General features: G+C 39.0%; 1 protein-coding gene across 15 annotated transcripts in view; it reads right to left on the reverse strand.

The window, feature by feature from the left end:
• The window catches only part of SIPA1L1 (signal induced proliferation associated 1 like 1), a 410,818-nt gene that overhangs the window by 194,458 nt on the left and 199,708 nt on the right, over window positions 1-16,652 (reverse strand). For all 15 annotated transcript variants that reach the window (XM_017961310.3, XM_021941336.2, XM_021941338.2 and 12 more), the window contains one exon: window positions 12,416-12,477. The gene's annotated coding sequence lies outside the window, so the exon portion shown is untranslated. The remainder of the gene's footprint in view (window positions 1-12,415; window positions 12,478-16,652) is intronic.

The following is a 16,652-nucleotide window of genomic DNA, read 5'->3' on the forward strand; positions in this document are numbered from 1 at the left end:
CACTATGTTACCCAGGGTGGTCTCAAACTCCTGGGTTCAAGCAATCCTCTCATCTTGGCCTCCCAAAGTGCTGGGATTATAGGCATGAGCTGCCACATCCGGCTGAGATTAACTTTTATAGAAAGAAACATGCACTGGCCCATCTGTTTCCTGCTCTTTGAATGACCTGTTTTGCTACTTTTAACAAGTAACTATGCAGTTGGGTCTTTATTTACTTATCCTTAAAGTGGAATTGTTATAGATATAATGAACATTAGAATCCTTACATTAGTCAATTATTCTAAAAATGAAACATGCCTTCTTGGTTAATGTACTCATTATAGGCAGAACTTAATATTTAATAAATGATCCATAAAGGAGCTAACTTACCTCACATGGAGCAGCAAATTATTCTCACCAGAAGGACAGAGAAAAAATTATCTTCCATATAGCATAAATAAGTTCTTTTTTTTTTTTTTAAAAGATGGAGTCTCACTCTGTTGCCCAGGCTGGAGAATCTTGGCTCACTGCAGCCTCCACCCCCTGGGTTCAAGCAATTCTCCTGCCTCGGCCTCCCGAGTAGCTGAGACTATAAGCGTGCGCCACCACGCCTGGCTAATTTTTTTTTTAGTAGAATTGGGGTTTCACCATGTTGGCCAGGCTGATCTCAAACTCCTGACCTCAGGCAATCTGCCCGCTGGGACCTCCCAAAGTGCTGGGATTCTAGGCCTGAGCCACCCCGCCCAGCCAGCATGAATAAATTCTGATTAATGCGTTACAGCTTGGCTTTCTTTCCACTGTATATTTGAGTACTTTTTTAAAACACTACATGATTTTGCCCTAATTTCAAACAATGTAATGTCTAAATAACCGTCTCTCTTGAAGGAGGAAAATTCTGTTCTAAGAGTCAGAATGTTTTCAGCAGAGTGAAACAAGTATTTCCCTTGTCACTGTATTCTTTTTCTCATTCAGCAAAGACATCACTTCCACGACAAATGACACAACCTTTTTTTGTTACTCCTATAGCACATAACTATAACACAGCCCTTTTTATTTAGCTTTAAATTTTTTTTAATTTTATTTTTCATAGAGATGCGGTCTTGCTATATTGCCCAGGCTGCTCTTGAGCTCCTGGCCTCAAACAATCCTCCCACCTCAGCCTCCCAAAGTGCTGGGATTATAGACATGAGCTACCACCAGACCTAGCTGTACTTAAAAAAATCCAAAATTCCTAAAAATAAATTTTGTGAATCAGTTCTATCAGCTTTTCATGGTATTTTGATTTCAGTATATACTGGAAATGAAGGAATGGACATTAACTCAGAAATGTCCCTCTAATCAGGCAGTCTTACAACAGAGGCAGGATCAGCCCAGCTCTTCCCCTCAGAGGAACTAGCTGCTGACAGCAAGCGATTAGTGTTCTGAAACAATTCCAAGGGGCTTGTCAATGTAAACTATCGGCTGCTATAAGAAATGTCAAATCTCCATGATAAGATATTTTTAAAGCTCCCCACCAGAGTCAACACAGGTTTACTATAAAATGCGAGAGAGCATTTCTGATGAGGAATTGCTGCCAATGCCGAAGCATTTCTCAGCTGCTTCCAAATGTGGATGGCATCGTCCCACTGGATGAGGCGTCTGCTCAGATAATGTCTTGCACAGAAGCAGCTTCGCTTCACCCTTAGGGTGTTGCTGACAATACAGACAATAGTTCGCTTTCTAGCTACAGTAATAGATTTAATTACTTGGCTATTTTGGGAGACGGAGGAAGGAAAGGCCCCCCTCTCCAACTCTTCCTGCAAATTATATTTCCTGTAGTCCAGGTCACACATCTCTCCATGAGAAGAGCTTTTCAGATCAACACACACAAATTGAAATACCTGAGGGCAATGAGTTAAATCACAAAACAAAAAGCATTATTCTATATAACAGCTCGACAAAGGCTACAAAATCCCTCTGTCAGAGAAATAGTCCTCTCTGAATAAGAAGTTAGATTCAGACTCTCTGGTCAGTTATTTTTCATGTGGCCAAGAACTTCATGGTCACTGCCAAAAGAAATTTATTGCCATATATAAAGGGCAGTGATTCTTCAACTCGTAAATATTATGAAATACCAGCAACTCATTTTAATGCAATATATGTCATATTTGTTCAGCGTGCAAATAGTTTTCCATTGGAAAAGTTCCAAGCTGGCCTAATCGAGAAATAGCTATTCTCTGGAAACACTATTGTCAAAAGCAGCCATTTCACCAATGGAGATCACGTACTGAATGGAGAATATTTACACTAGGCCACACAAGCAACGAATAATATAGTAAAGACAATACTCTCCTCCATTTCTGACACTTCTACAGCTTATGAGACAGTGTTTTTGTATTCATTATCTCATTTTGGAAAACTGACCAAGGAGCAGGAAGGACTGTAGAGAGCATCCTTGAATGGGGTGTGCACTGACTGTCCTCCAAACAGAACACATGGCTTTATAAAGGTCACAGGAAGAACAATGCAGCTCTCTGCTCTCAGAGGAAAAAACTAAGGAAATCAAAATGAGTGCATCTTCCCTTGTGCTGAAAAACAGTTGAGAAATACCAAGAAGCTACTCTGTAGACCACTGTGTTCTCCCAGATTTGAAAGCAACCCTGCATGACTGCAGTTAATGATGTGCACATTTAATAAACACCATCGAAAAAAACAAACAAAAAAGTCTGAAGAACAGACTGCAACTACTCAAGGAATCAGATTTTGTTTCTTTCTCTCCTTTTTCCTTTCTTCAGTCATTTATCAAGCACTGAAACAGAAATGGGACTATTTTGCCATCTTGTATCCAAAAACACCAGAAAACAGACACAAACTCCAAAAAGCACCATGACCCTGCCTCTATTACAACCTTAGGAAGATGGTGAACTTGACAATGAAGCTTAGAGACCAGACTTGGCAATAAGGACAGAGAGATGTGAAATAGCAAACTAAAGAAGGCAGAAGAGACACACACTCAGGAGTCCAGATCCCAATCTGCCAGACTACACACATTTAACTGCCTTCCTTGCAAAGGATCATGTCCCTGTGCACCAGGTGGAAGGATTATTCCTAAAGCAATTATTCCAAGCTGTGGCTCCATACCACCTCTAGAGGACTCCAAGAATCTCAAGGAATTTGGTAAAATTTCAGAACAAAATTTTATTTCAGCTACTTTATGGAAGACTGAAGAAAAAAAAAATGTAAGAATAGTTAGATATCAGCTCACTGGGACCAATTCTTACCTTAAAACCTGAAGGGAAAATAACTTCTCACTGCTTTTAAGAAAAAGGGAGATCTTAGTTTATAACAGTAGGGAAGAAGGTTCAATCATTAAAAATAAAAACTGTTCAAATTATTTTATACCCTCTTCACAGAACTGATGAAGGAGGAATTCATCTGGTAGGAAATTAGAAAGGAGAGAGTGAGCCTTTTTTTCCTCCTGCAGTTAACAAATCAGCAAGTCAGTCAAACTCTTAACTGACTATACATTATAAAAACAAACCCTGACAAGCTAGCTATTGCTCAAACGCCATCCTCAGACCCTGATGAAAAAAATGGCAGTTACCTGGTCTAATTCAGGGTCACACGAAAACAGCTACAGGAGCAGTGGCAGATTTTACTTTTTAAGACTCTCTCATTTTCTTCCCAAATCTGGCTCACCACTTCATTCTTTACCTGAACTTGATTTTTACTACCATTCTCCACTTAGAAGAAAGTAAAACTATTCTCTCAAGAAAAAAAAAGAGAGAGAGAAAGAAGGAAATGAAGATGCAGGGGAAAAAAGCCCACTCTGAAGCAATGAGAAGGAGGAATGGGAGGCCAACTGAAAATACTTTATCTAAATCCTCTGAAAAGAGATTACACCAGAATTACTCATCTAAAACAAAAACCTATCAATCTGTCTGTGTAGAAGCAGTAAACTTAGCCAGGCTTGGTGGCTCACACCTGTGATCCCAGCACTTTGGGAGGCTGAGGCGGGTGGATCACCTGAGGTCAGGAGTCCCAGACCAGCCTGGCCAATATGGTGAAACCCCGTCTCTACTAAACAAAATATCAAAAATTAGCCGGGCCTGGTGGCACACACCTGTAATCCCAGCTACTTGAGAGGTGGAGGTGGGAGAACCGTTTCAACCCAGGAAGTGGAGGTTGCAGTGAGCCAAGATCGTGCCACTGCACTCCAGCCTGAGCAACAGAGCAAGACTGTCTCAAAAAAATAAGTAAATAAATAAAAGAAATAGTAAACTTAACAGAATCAGTAGCACAAGGATGAAGAGATCATGTTGTAACTTGGTAAGAATCCAAGAAGTAAATAAACAGGGATGTCACTACCATTAGGGCTGAGAATAGGTAACTGAAATAAATCTAATGAGAGCCATGCAAGAAAACCAACCCATGCACAACCCTAACATTGTGAATAAAAGAGTTCAGAACTACTGCATATGATCATACAAAATCTAAATATCCCATAAAGAAAAATAGGCAAGAAAGAAACAACTGCTACTTATTAATATTTTTTAACAAGTAAAAATTTGCCTATTGCTTCCTTCAGGTATTTAAATGCTAAAATCTCAATGTGATGCTTAAAATTAAAAACACATTACAATACCAGAGAATCAAAATTTGAGCATTTTCCAACAATACAACATTATAATTTAAAACTTGGCAATATCTGCCTAATTTAAATCAGTCTCTCAATGGAAGGTACTGCAACTGCAGAAGTGAAATCCAGCAAGCTACTGTTGTATAACCAAAAGATCTTCCAACACAGTGCTATGTTTTTGCTAACATTAACAGCTGCTGAAACACATTCTTTTAAAAATCATTTTCTTCCAGGGGTGGAGTTTCCAAAAGAATTCCAGGCTAAAATCTAAATAGACACTGTTCCAAAACTGAATGATACCACAAAATGCAGACTTCCTTTAAAACAACTTTTACACTCTACTTGGAAGAGAGGGCAGAGGACAAAGCTCTCATCATTTACTCTGTTTATACCACAATGGCTTCAAGACAGCAAACTGTGGGGATCATCACTGACCAACTGGTTGAAGTGCATTACTGCTCATAGAGAAAGCTTCTGTTAAGCACAGACACTTAAAAGAAGCCCACTGGAAGTTAAGAGGGCTGTGGCATACTAAGTTATCCTGAGCATCAGAGAAGGAAACCAGCAAACAAGTGCTCGGAAGCCATCAAAATCGCACAAAGGACAACTGCTTTCAGATCCAGGGAGATGACTGTTGCTTACATAAACCTTTGTAGTGTCATGATTTGAAAGCCAGACTTTTTTTTTTTTTTTGAAAGTTATTGTAAGTTGAAGGATGAGAGAATGTTAGTGGAATAATCAGAGACTTTAGCACAGAATTCCTTAAATTTTACAATGTAGCATTGTTAAGTTACCGGAAGTTGCCATAGGATGGCGAGGCAACAGACAGAAGAGGAGGGACATCAGATACGATGTAGCAGGGGACAGATATACTATGTTAAAAACCATTTTTAAAAATCTAGGAGGAAGCCTGTAATCCCAGCACTTTGGGAGGCCGAGACGGGCAGATCATGAGGTCAGGAGATCGAGACCATCCTGGCTAACACAGTGAAACCCCATCTCTACTAAAAAAAAAAAAATACAAAAAACTAGCCAGGCGAGGTGGCGGGCGCCTGTAGTCCCAGCTACTCGGGAGGCTGAGGCAGGAGAATGGCATGAACCCGGGAGGCGGAGTTTGCAGTGAGCTGAGATCCGGCCACTGCACTCCAGCCTGGGCGACAGAGCGAGACTCCGTCTCAAAAAAAAAAAAAAAAAATCTAGGAGGGACCGGGTACAGTGGCCCATGCCTGTAATCCCAGCATTTTGTGAGGCTGAGATGGGCAGGTCACTTGAGGCCAGGAGTTCGAAAACAGCCTGGTCAACATGATGAAATCCCTTGTCTACTAAAAATACAAAAAAAAAAAAAAAAAGAAAAAATTAGCTGGGTGTGGTGGTGCACGCCTGTCATCCCAGTTACTCGGGAGGCTGAGGCAGGAGAACTGCTTGAACCTGGGAGGTGGAGGTTGCAGTGAGCTGAGACTGTGCCACTACACACCAGCCTGGGTGACAGAACGAGACTGTCTCAAAAGAAAAGAAAAAGAAGAAAACACACAACAAAACAAAACCTAGGAGGGATTCTGAGATTCAGTTATCCCTTCATAATAACTACATGCAGCTTCTGATGACTTAACTTTCTTATCTTTCCATCAGAGGAGCAGAAGTCATTTCTTTTAAAAGTACGTTATCATTCTACTCTTTCTATATAGCAGCTCATTTTATATTATCCCTTCACTTAAGAATCAAGAGGAAAATTCATGCTTACATAGAGAAACATGCCTGGCATAAGAAAAACCTTCCTAAAAAAATCAGTGGAAACAGAAGTTAACCAGAATAGGGCAGTTACTCCTTCAAGAGGCGCTTCGCTTTCTTTCATCTTATAATAAAATGAACACAGCTAATAAATACTTCCAGTTTAGAAGACATTAAGTCTAACACACACCATACACAGGTATTTAAGAGTTTCTGGCTGCCATCATCTCCAGCCAGTCCCTTATTAATCACTGGCATTGGGTCCCCCTACCCCTTCTCAATGGTGTGCTCTGTGTTCTATGAGAAGCTATTATTAGCCGATGTTAGTAATGGCCACTTCTGGATGGTAAAATGATAGATGGTTTTCATTTTTGTCTTTATGTTTATCTGCATTTTCTACTTGTTTTACTAGTATGTATTATTTTTGTAACAGTTATTTTTAATATTTGTTGAGAATAGCGTATTAAATGAGATTTTCCTTGATGCTTTGAACAAATACAACTGAATGTTATTCCAAGTGATCGTCACAATACTACTAAAGGATCAAATTACAGTAACAATGAATGCTGGATCTTGGCCTAAATCTTTATGATCAACAGACTCTATACACATGCAGAACAGACGAATGCACATTGGCTTCTCCATCTTTAAATTGAGACCACTGCACAGTTATACAATGAGGATACCATCAAATTTAGGGAAGGAGCCAAATATTCAGATAGAAATAGTGACAGATGGTCTCTCTGCACACACTGTTTAGAAAAGCTTTCCATTTTACAAAGGGGACACCTAACTCCATAGGCCAGACTAATTTTATTCAATTGGTTTGAGAAGGAAATTTTTTTAAAAAATGAGGGTGGGAAGCTTTCATCAGGGATTACCATTCATTCACAAAATTGGGAAAGCATCTGTTACTAGATAGAATAAGATATAATCATGCATAAAACTCCTTTAGATATTTTCCTACCCATTAAGAACTCTAGAAGTCTTGATTGAGGTCTTACAGCACTGCACCCACAAACAAAAGATATTTGCTGCCATGATACCAGAGTTAATCTAGAAGTCATAAAGTATTGTTAAATTCCCACTAAGGTCAACCTTTCATGTCCCTCCATTTACATATCGGCTAATGACCCAATTATTTATACAAATGCAAACCAAGGGTAATGAGGTTGGGTGATTTGTTTTTGGTACTAAGGCATGATCTCTTGGCTTGCAACCAAAAGAGATTAAGTGAAAGGTTAACTGGGTACTAATCAAGTTCTGGGACAAACAGGATCACAGTTCTTAGTGAACTAGTACTCTTTTCTTATTTTTATTTTTGTAGAGATGGGGTCTCACTATATTGCCCAGGCTGGTCTCAAACTCCTGGCCTCCAAGCAATCCTCCCACCTTGGCCTCTCAAAGTACTGGGATTACAGGCATAAGTCACAGCACTCAGCCAAACTGGCACTCTTTGTAAATACAGCCTAAATCCCTAACATGAAGGTTTTTGTAATTTATATTAGGGAAAAGATATTCACCTACCCACCTAATGAGGAATTTTATCAAGGGTACTGACTGATGAAATATTTTACCAGTCAGTTTTTTAGAAACGCACTCTAAAGTCTTTCAATTTAACTCAGCATACGTTCTAACAATTTTATAATTTGAATATGTGATTTTTGACAACTCCAAAATGAAAGCGGCAAGGTCTGACAAACAGCAATGCCCTATACTAACAAAGACAACCTGAATCACAAGTATGTGCACATACAACCACAGACACAAAATGGCAGTTATGCCTTCACAACACAAAATTACACAGTGAGCTGTGGCTTTCTTCTACTTACTGCCAAAGACGCATTCCTCTGAGATGCCTGCTCACATATATTCCAACATGAAAATAAGGGTTTATTCACATATTAAAAAGCCAACTCACTTTACAAGTTGAAAATCTGGCCCTTTTTTGCTGCTGAATGAATACATTTGCTTGTCCTTTTTCTCTTTAGAGCAGACACAGTGCTGGGAGAGAAGTGCTGGTAAAGATTCCTAATAAACTATCAGAAAAAAATGAAAAAGGGTAGTTTATCTAGGAAAAGTCTGCATTTTACGTCTATTCCTAAGTGACTTATAAATGCCTGCAACTTTAGAATATAATTATTTTAAAGTTTTGTTATAAATAAACTGAGACAATGTAAGAAAACTTTTGATTTTTTAAAAATAAATTGAAACACTGTCAACTTACTACTTAGCAAACACACACAAAAAAATGACTTTCACCCACTTCATTGCCAGGTATCCTAACAGGTCTCAATAAGTCTACTGACCCAACATTTTGAGAAAGGGAAGAGAGGAATATCAAATTTCCATTCTAAATACTGAGATACTGCTTGTGAGACTAGTTAGGAGGAAGCAAAACAGATACAACATACATTTCCAGGATTTCCCCTGCCTCCACCGCCCTGCAGAGGTTAAGCAGAGGCTGCAGATGGCAAGACAGGTCTGAAAGGTCTGGGTGGAGAAATAAACCGGAGCTGGAAGACAGGCCACACTTCCTACCTTCTCACAAAGGAAAATAGTATGGGAAGCATGGAGGAGTCTTCTAAAACTGACCCATGAGATCTGAACTGCTTACAAATGTCAAATATTCCACTGCTTTTCATTCTATCCAGGGAAAACATTTACTTTCATGAATGTATATGTACCCTCTATAATACTTTTAAAGACCAAGTATCCTTTTCTAATTCTCTCAATCACAGAAGAGTAAAAAACGTTTAGTAGCATTCTGGATAATTTGTGCCAATTTAGATGATTCATGTAGTATTGCTTTTCCAGACTACATGGTCTATGGCCAGTGCTTTCAAGTCAACAAGGGTGCGGAGAGCAAGACCTAATTACAGATCTGAGTCAGTGTCTAGAAGCTCCCTCAGCCCAGGGGGCCATTCCCCACAAAGGCAGCATTTCATCTGGTGGTATAAAAACAAGCCAAGTTTTTGTACTGCTTTTCACATTTAAGCAAGTCCTTTTGTATGCCTTTAATATATATACAAGTCCTTTCATATATAAGAAAGAAGAAGGCTCCATTCCACAAGAAACAAACAAAAAAGAGTAATATCAGTTCACTGAATTGATTTTTCAAAGAAAATTTTCAATAGGCTTTTCCCCTTAAAACCCAACTATAGCACTCAGGTTTTTTTTAAAAAAGAAAATGCACACAAAACATTATACAACAAAAAATGCATTCACAAAGTATAAGATCTTCAAACAGTTTCAACAAAAGATGTTGTTTTCCTTCCTGTAACATGGATATAATATGTATAAAGGGGAAAAAATCTTTTGAGTTCACTTTTTTCCAACTGTTAAACATTTCAGTAAAAATGGCACACAGAAAAAATTTTTTATCATATTGTTGTAAATTTTTCTCTGATACTTTATCAGTAATTAGGTTCCCAAGTTGAAAGGATTAATGATTTTTGAATGGAACTGACTCAGTTTCATAGAGGCAACATTGTAAACAAGAGCAAAGGGTAATATGACTCCCCCAATAGTAAGGGAATTAGTTTTTTGAATGCAAAAGTTAAATGACTTAGGATTCATTTCAGGCCAGGCATGGTGGCTCATCTTTGTAATTCTAGCACTCTTGCAGGCTGAGGCGGACGAAAAATTACCCAAACTTGGTGGTTCATCACACCTGTATTCCCAGCTAACTGCGAGGCTGAGGTGGGAGGATCACTTGAGCCAGGGAGGTCGAGGCTGCAATGAACTGAGATTGCACCACTGTATTCCTGCCTGGGCAACAGAGTGAGACCCTGTCTCAACAAACAAAACAACTATAACAAAAGCAAAAGCAAACAAAAAAAAAGATACATTTCACACAAGAACAAGATACAAAATGATCCCTAAGACCCAAAATTGGGTCACAAAGGACATAAGGGCACAACAAAGATTTCCAAGGAGGCTCCCAGATGACTGAGGTACAGTACTATTTCAGGGTGGAACCTGACAGCCAGTTCTTAGGAGTAGATCCCTCTTCCATACTACCGCTGCCAGTACAAAGTACACAGTGACAAACTGACAAATTTAGAAAAAAAAAAAGAAAAGGAAAAAAAAAAGAAGAAGTAAATTTTGTAGGCATAATGGAGAATTCTCACAATGCAGAAAAATGATGCCAGAAGCAGCATTTGGACTACAGAATGAATAGAGCTATTTAAATGAAACAGCAACCAACACACTCTGAAAAGCTCAGTTGATCTGTAAGTATCCTGCACATTCCACACCTGCACAGGAGTGTAGAAGTAGCTACAGAGAGTGAACTCAATGGCAGGCCAATTACCAGAGAAAAGTGCTTTGTATTAGTAGATAAGACAGAAAGCTATCAGCATGTTGGTTCAAACTCACTGACCATTCAAAATCTAAAACATTCTATCACAGATCACTAGGATATCTAATAATAGATCTTTTCACAAGTGCCTAAGAACAGATTTATAGCCTCTTTCAGTGATTCTCAATTTATTCTAAACTCCCTTATGATTTTGAGTAATAAATGCACATGGCATCTACATTTACAAAGTTACTACATTACAAAGTAATGTAGTTTGTAATGCAATGTAGTTTGTAATGTAGTTACAAAAGTAACTACATTACAAAGTTAAAGAGCATCCAAAAACCATATAGTACATATGTGGGAAGAGCACAAACAAATGCATGGGAATAATAAAGACCAAAACCAGGATACGGGTTTCTTGGGGATAGAGAAAGGGAAGTGCTGTTAGGGAGAAATATCCTGGGTTTTTAAATGTTCAATGGAATTGGTAAACATTCAATTTCTCTATAGAGGTGTTAAGGAGAGGTAACATGGATTTTGTTTTTCTGCTAATCAAAAAGGGAGTAAGGATATTTGTGTTATGCCTTATATGCTTTTCATATTTGAAATATTCCTACTAATTTTTCAAGAACGAAAACAAATAAGGAATTAGAAGGGTATAGGACTGTCCTAAGAAAACACAAAGAACAAGTCTGCACTGCCAAATATGCACCTACCTATACAAATGGATGATTTTGCCGGTATCCAAGACCCTTTTTAGCCTTCACAGCCCAAGGTGGTTGATTAGGAGGCAAAACCTTCTGGGGGAGTGGGGGGTGGGGAAGAATCTGAAAGTGATATATTTTATTCTCATGTCTTTGAATACTAAATCACTACCTGCTAACTGTTAAGAGTGAAGAGTATGCCAGTCAACACCAACACACTCTGCCAGTTTAATTTAATGGTATTATTTTGCCTTGCTTTGCAATTACTCCCACATTTCCCTAGGGAGAAACTAATGGATTACTAAAAATAAAATGGAGATTAAGTGAATCACTTAGGCTGTTTTGGCTCCTAACTCAAACTGGCTTAAATAAAAAGGAAATGTATTGGCTCAAATGCTTGGACATCAGAGAAAGGGCAAGCTTCAGGGCTGGTTTCCTTGTGATTCTGGACTCTCCTCCACCCTGTGTGGCTTCTCACTCAGTCCGGAAGCCAGAATGCTGCAGCTACACAGACCTCACACCAGCATACAACAACATCCAGAAGAAAGAGGCAGCTCTGTCCTAACCATGAGAAGCCTTCTGCCAGAAGCTCCAGGCAAACCCACATTGGAGCCACGCTGGGTAGAACAGGATTACAGGACCATCTCTGAAACTATCCCCCTGGCCAGGTGACACTCAGCACTCACTGAGGTAGCCAGAGTTCATGAGTCAATCATGGACAAGGCAGAAATGAGACTGCTCCTAATCAGGGCGAGCTGCAGTCAGTTCTTCAACCCCGTAACATGAGGAATAGATGGGATGCATAATATGGATCCAACCCTAATGTTCACTAAGTACTATTTACAGGGAATGGCCTGAGCAATACTGTATCAGAATACGAAATAAATCACTATTACACTGTATTTGTATATAAAGGTATAGATTCAAAAAGCAGATAACAAATGAATTCATCTCTTTAAGAAAAGCAGATTTTTAAAAATTTTGTTTCTATATTTTGATTTCTCTAATTAGAAATTTGAACACAGAAAATCAACACTTTGTAAAGCAGGTAGGTCATAGGAAGTACAGCGTAGTACTTACTATATTCTTGTGCCATGGCTACTGAAATTTAGACAACAGCATCCACACCAATAAGGTATAATCTGAAATAAAATTAGAAAAAAAAAAACTGTTTAAGTGCACAACAAATTTCACTAAAATAACAATAGCTGCATAACTTTCACAAGTCTTTGTTCTAGAAGAGGCAAAACAGCCTTTCTAAGGTAAACAGTTGCTTTTAAGTTAGACATTGGAGAAAAATGTCTGTAGTATTATAATATTTCTAAATATTTTTAAGGTCACACGCATCTTTGTAGAGCTGACCATAACCAACCAAAACAAACAAAATACCTTTTTATCAAGTACTATTGACCTAGACTGCTATTTATAAAGCTGAAACAAAAAGGGGGAAAAATAGAATTGTTATTTTTCTTTTTTTGAGATGGAGTATCGTTCTGTCACCCAGGCTAGAGTGCAGTGGCATAATCTTGGCTCACTACAACCTCTGCCTCCCAGGTTCAAGCAATTCTCCTGCTCAGCCTCTCGAGTAGCTGGAACTAGAGGTGCGTACCATCACACCCAGCTAATTTTTGTATTTTTAGTAGAGACAGGGTTTCACCATATTGCCCAGGCAGGTCTCCAACCCCTGACCTCAGGTAATCCACCTGCCTCGGCCTCCCAAAGTGCTGGGATTAAAGACATGAGACACTGTGCCCGGCTGAAAAACAGAGTTATTAAACAGACCTCAAAAATCACGTAGTCTACTCACTACAAGACACAACTAACCCGTTCAATCCAATGCAATTTAAAGCTAGATAAATCAGCTTCGATTTCTAAATTCCTTAACTTGAAGATCTGAGGAGACAGTTCTCAGGATAAAAAATTGCAAAAATATGATTCCAATATTTGACACTGCATCATCTTACTTAGTAAAAATCTATGAATATTCAGCACACCATGGAGTGCTGAACAAACACACCCACATAACCTGAGATTCTTAAGACCCTGAAATTGCTTTTAATATTCAAAAGGGAAAGAAAATAGCCAGTACAATGGCTAACGCCTGTAATCCCAGCTACTCTGGGGGCTCAGGCATGAAAATCGCTTGAACCTGGGAGGCAGAGGCTGCAGTGAGCTTGTGCAACCCAGAGGTTGCACTGAGATTGTGCTGCTGCACTCCTCCAGCCTGGGTGATAGTGTGAGGCTCAGTCTCAAAAAAAAGGGAAAGATAAGAACTCTGTCCTTATCCAAACCTCAGGCCACATAACTATATAACAAACCACACCTTCAATTAAGAGGGACTGAAAAACATAAAAGTCTAACTAAGCTTTAAGACAATGAGGCTTCCAGGTAGTATTATGACAAGGCTGAGGATCACTGTCCATGTATCCAACAAATAGAGTGCCTAACATCACTTGCCTTAGTGTGTGTGAGATTCAGCCATGTTGCTGTATTCACTATAGTTAATAAGCTTTTCAAAAAATTTTTTTAAAGCATTAAAAGAAGAAAAGTGGAAGCCTCAAAACAGAAGGAAATATTTGCAATACATATATCTACCAAAGGACTCCTTACAAATTAATATAAAGAACTCCTTACAAATTAATAACAGGGCTGTGCACAGAAGCTCGTATCTGTAATCCCAGCACTTTGGGAGGCTGAGGCAGGAGGATCGCTCGAGCCCAGGAGTTTCAGAACAGCCTGGGCAACATAGCAAGACTCTGTCACTAAAAAAAAAATTAAAAAATAAAAAAAAATCCAACATCTTCCTCAGTTTAAAAAATAAAAATAAATAAAAAATAAAAAATTAGCGGGCACGGTGGCGCGCACCTATAGTCCCAGCTATTTGGGAGGCTTAGGCAGGTGGATCACTTGACCCCAGGAGTCCGAGGGTGCAGTGAGCTCTAATTGCATCACCACATCCCAGCCAGAGCAAGACTCTGTCTCTAGGGGGAGAAAACAAAGAAGAAAAAGACAAGCCACCCAAACAGAATATAAAAATGGCTAATAAGCATATAAAAAGGTGTTCAACTTCATGCATCACCATGGAAATACAAATTAAAACTACAATGAAATAAAATTACATAATGATGAAAATGGTTGAAATGTTAAAATCTGACAACACCAAGCCTTAGGATGTGCAGCAATTCAACTCTCACACAATGCTGATGGGAATATAAACTGTAAAGCTGTTTGGCAGTATCCAATAAAGCAGAATATAAATATACCCTGCAACCCAGCAATTCCACGCCTAGGTAAATGCCTCCTGGGAATGTCCACACATAGATCCCACACAATAATTTTCCCTTAACTGTTAGTTGTAATAGCCGAAACCTAGTAACAAATTGTGGAATATTCATACACTGGAATACTATAGCGCAGGAATGAGGACTTTTTTTTTTTTTTTTTTTTTTTTTTTACCTGTAAAGGGCCAAATAGTAAATATTTCAGGCTTTGCAGGCCATAAAGTCTCTGTCCCTATCACATCTGCTCAAACCTGCCTTTGGAGTACAAAAGCAGCCATAGACAATATGGGCTTGGCTGTGTTCCAATAAAACTTTATTTACAAAAACAGCCAGTCCACCAGCCTTAGTTTTGCCTGCTACACAGCAATGAATATAAATGAACCATAACTAATACTAGAACACTAATAAATCTCACAAACATAATGTTGAGACGAAGCCAGACACATGAAAGAATATACTATATGATTCTGTTTTATAAAGTTCAGTAATAGGTAAGACTATGTAAGTCAGAATAATAGTTTCCACTGAGTGTAGGATGTCGGGGAAAATAGAGACTGGGAGAAGGAAAAGGGGGGAAATTTGGTGGGCTAATAATATTAGATTCCCTGATTTGAGTGGTAGTTTCACAACTATGTTCAATTTGGAAAAATTCATTAAGGTATGAATTTATAATGTACTTGTCTTCAATCTGAATTAAAAAAGTAAAATATTTCAGTAATTATTATAAATAAAGAATACGGGACACATTATTAAGTGGATGTTTTCTCATAGCGTGCTATACCCGGATTCAAACACTGACGCAATGCAAGCCTTGTGCCCTCACAAAGCAAGTTCCTGAAGCTCTCCCTTCACATCTAGTGTGATGTCTGCATTGCAACTAAACTCCTCTTCCAAGTTTCATGCAGGACTTGAGAACAAGCTATGATTAGATAGCATACACAGGAGTGGCAGGAGGTAAACGCAATACAGAGGGAGGAAGGAAAGTAACAGATGGGTGAAGAGACTGGTAGAAATAAGGCCCTACATTTTAACACAATCTGCTAAGTAAGCAATACAGAATTTTAAAAGTAACAAACAGCTTAGAAACACAATTTGGAAGGTCACTGAACTTGCCTTTTGGACATTAAAAATAATGACAATTTAAAAGCTTACTAAAGCTCTTAAAAAAGGGATTTATTTCTGGTACAACAATTTCTTCCAAACTAACAGATTAAATAGGCAGGAAGTTTCAACTTTTCAAGTGAAGTAGCAAATGTGCCAATGATACAGTCTTGACTTTCTAAAGCCTACATGTTTTCACATTATAAGGATTTACGTTCTATTGTATGGGCTTATGTCATTAGTGAAATGAAGAGAGAAGAAATAAAGAAAAGAAGGTGAAAATAATTGAAATCTAGTCACTATAGGCCGGGCGCAGTGGCTCATGCCTGTAATCCCAGCACTTTGGCAGACCGAGGCAGGCAAATCATGAGGTCAGGAGATCGAGACCATACTGGCTGACACGGTGAAACCCCGTCTCTACTAAAAATACAAAAAAATTAGCTGGGCGTGGTGGCGGGCACCTGTAGTCCCAGCTACTCAAGAGGCTGAAGCAGGAGAATGGCGTGAACCCAGGAGGTAGCGCTTGCAGTGAGCCAAGATCGCACCACTGCACTCCAGCCTGGGTGACGGAGTGAGACTCCATATCAAAAAAAAAAAAAAAAAAAAAAAGTCAGCTGGGCTACATGGCGAAACCCCATCTCTAGAAAAAATACAAAAATTAGCCAGGAGTGGTGATGTGAGCCTGTAGTCCCAGCTACTCAGGAGGCTGAGAGAGGATCACTTGAGCCCGGGAGGTTGAGCTGCAGTGAGCCATGATCATGCCACTTCACTCCAGACTGGGTGACAGAGCAAGATTATTAAATGTAGGGAGAGTAAAAGGCAAGTGAAAAGAAAATAAGGAAAGGAAGCCTTCCCATAGAAGTAAGAATGGAAATAAGTTTTGAATGATTACAGATAGGTGAGGTTAGGAGAAGAGAAGTATCATTCCAGGCAGA

The sequence above is a fragment of the Papio anubis genome, chromosome 7 (assembly GCF_008728515.1).
Source record: "Papio anubis isolate 15944 chromosome 7, Panubis1.0, whole genome shotgun sequence".
NCBI lineage: Eukaryota > Metazoa > Chordata > Mammalia > Primates > Cercopithecidae > Papio > Papio anubis.